This window comes from Clupea harengus, chromosome 14, assembly GCF_900700415.2.
Source record: "Clupea harengus chromosome 14, Ch_v2.0.2, whole genome shotgun sequence".
NCBI lineage: Eukaryota > Metazoa > Chordata > Actinopteri > Clupeiformes > Clupeidae > Clupea > Clupea harengus.
In genome coordinates, this window is record NC_045165.1 from 621,995 (window position 1) to 624,494 (window position 2,500).

Sequence of the window (2,500 nt, forward strand, 5' to 3'; positions counted from 1 at the left end):
GTTCGTAGAGATGAACTCGGCTAAGGGGTAAGAACTACTGAAGTTCGTAGAGATGAACTCGGCTAAGGGTAAGAACTACTGAAGTTCGTAGAGATGAACTCGGGTAAGGGGTAAGAACTACTGAAGTTCGTAGAGATGAACTCGGCTAAGGGGTAAGAACTACTGAAGTTCGTAGAGATGAACTCGGCTAAGGGGTAAGAACTACTGAAGTTCGTAGAGATGAACTCGGCTAAGGGGTAAGAACTACTGAAGTTCGTAGAGATGAACTCGGGTAAGGGGTAAGAACTACTGAAGTTCGTAGAGATGAACTCGGCTAAGGGGTAAGAACTACTGAAGTTCGTAGAGATGAACTCGGGTAAGGGGTAAGAACTACTGAAGTTCGTAGAGATGAACTCGGCTAAGGGGTAAGAACTACTGAAGTTCGTAGAGATGAACTCGGCTAAGGGGTAAGAACTACTGAAGTTCGTAGAGATGAATTTGGCTAAGGGGTAAGAACTACTGAAGTTCGTAGAGATGAACTCGGGTAAGGGGTAAGAACTACTGAAGTTCGTAGAGATGAACTCGGCTAAGGGGTAAGAACTACTGAAGTTCGTAGAGATGAACTCGGCTAAGGGGTAAGAACTACTGAAGTTCGTAGAGATGAACTCGGCTAAGGGGTAAGAACTACTGAAGTTCGTAGAGATGAACTCGGGTAAGGGGTAGGGTTGCAAAGGAGCAGAAAGTTTCCAGTAAATTTCCGGAAACCTTCCATGGAAAGTTAAGCTCTGGAATGTTGAAAAAAAAAATTGCAAAAGTTAGCCTATTACGCTAAATAGCAGTCGTAAATTTGCCAGATTGGAGTGCGCCCATGTTCTATAGGGCTGAATTTGTGAGAAATCGTTGGCGATTGCGTTCACATCCATTCTCCAGACATCCTCAGATTTAAATAATTAGAATAAAAACAAATACGAGAATATTTGTATCATAATCAATTACGTTTCACATTTATAGTCATGATTCTACGAGGCATCGTGATGTCCTAAAATAAATAAAAGCACTACACGAACACTGCAAATGGCAGTGAATGAATAAATAAATAAGCACTAAACTCAATCGCGTGGATATAGCCATAGTGGAATAGAATGGACACATCTACATTCTGTAACAGTACCTCCACCTCTGCACCGGTGAAGTTAGGTCTGCGTTTACTGGACCGTGTGTTATGTGCAGATTAAGTGAACTGCATTACCCAGAATGCACTAGGCATACGGGCTGTAGACGTGATGGTTACATGTTGAAAGTCGCTCCAGTAAAGTTCGAGCAAAACCAACGCTAGCCGGTGAGAGTAGTATTTTAAAATGCACTACACGGCATAACAGACCGGTGTTCGCTTTCCGCTTTGACATGATTTTGATCAGTCTCAAGTAGCTTTGGCGTTGCCTGTGGATTCTGCACACGTCGCTATAGTTGAATGCCCTTATAAGAAGCTAGCGGGGCGTTTATATATGCAAATTCAGGTGTACGAGAACATGCGTTCAATTTTTGAATCAGTGCACAGCTAAGAACACTTTGGCGGTTTAAGAACACATTTCCAGGCGTTCATGAATCCGGCGGAGATCTTATCTTGGGTTGGTCTTTTGAAGTTCATAAGAAGATATTTAAGAAGACACTTAAGAAAATGTTCGAGAATGAGGCCCATTGTCTGCCATATGACAAGGTAAATACAGTTAGTATAAATAACCCCAAAATGTCCGTATATTCCTGTTAATTCCCATGCAGAGTTTCCAACTTTGAATATTCCCGGAATTTTGCAACCCTAGTAAGGGGTAATAACTACTGAAGTTTGATCACAGGTTAACGATGGTCACGTTGCCAGATTATAAAACCTCTTCTGCTCAATCTCCATTCTGACTGACTGGCAGGAATCATTCAGAGGTCTATTGCTCGGCGCAATTCGCTGTCAGTCACATGACCTACTGGGCATCTTTCTCTCTCACCGTCTTTCTCTTTACGGTCGAAGCAAACTGCCAGGAACAACACTCAACAAAGGCTTCATGGCGTGATGGTTGTCCGCCCCATAGACATATAAATAATATATAATAATATATGTCTATGTGTCCGCCCGTCCAGTTGTGTTTGCTGAAGAACGGGGAGAGCGCCAGCTGTGTAGGAAGGCTGCGTGCGCACCCTCTCCATGGGGGGCGGGGGTCACATAAACAACATTGAACTACGGAAGCGCACTTCCACTCACGCAGTCTAAACTCTAATGGGTGCAAACTCACAAAAAGCTGCGGTAGGCTACATGTCTCCGGGCAGAATTCCTCCACAACACTCAAAAACATGTTTGTGGAGAAATGTCGGATCCTTGTGTCTGAAATCCCATAGTTACTGGAAAACTCTAACGACATACCAGAGGGACGACAGAACTCTCTTAAGGACAAAGTTTATAGCGTAATCACTCTACACGGACAAAACTGCATCCTGACAAAACTATTCCAATCAATCTTACGGTGATAAACAA

The 2,500-nt window shown here is 43.2% G+C and overlaps 1 protein-coding gene across 3 annotated transcripts in view; it reads right to left on the bottom strand.

Annotated features, from left to right (window-relative positions):
- The window catches only part of zfyve21 (zinc finger, FYVE domain containing 21), a 36,911-nt gene that overhangs the window by 33,666 nt on the left and 745 nt on the right, over window positions 1-2,500 (bottom strand). The gene's annotated exons all lie outside the window — the stretch shown is intronic.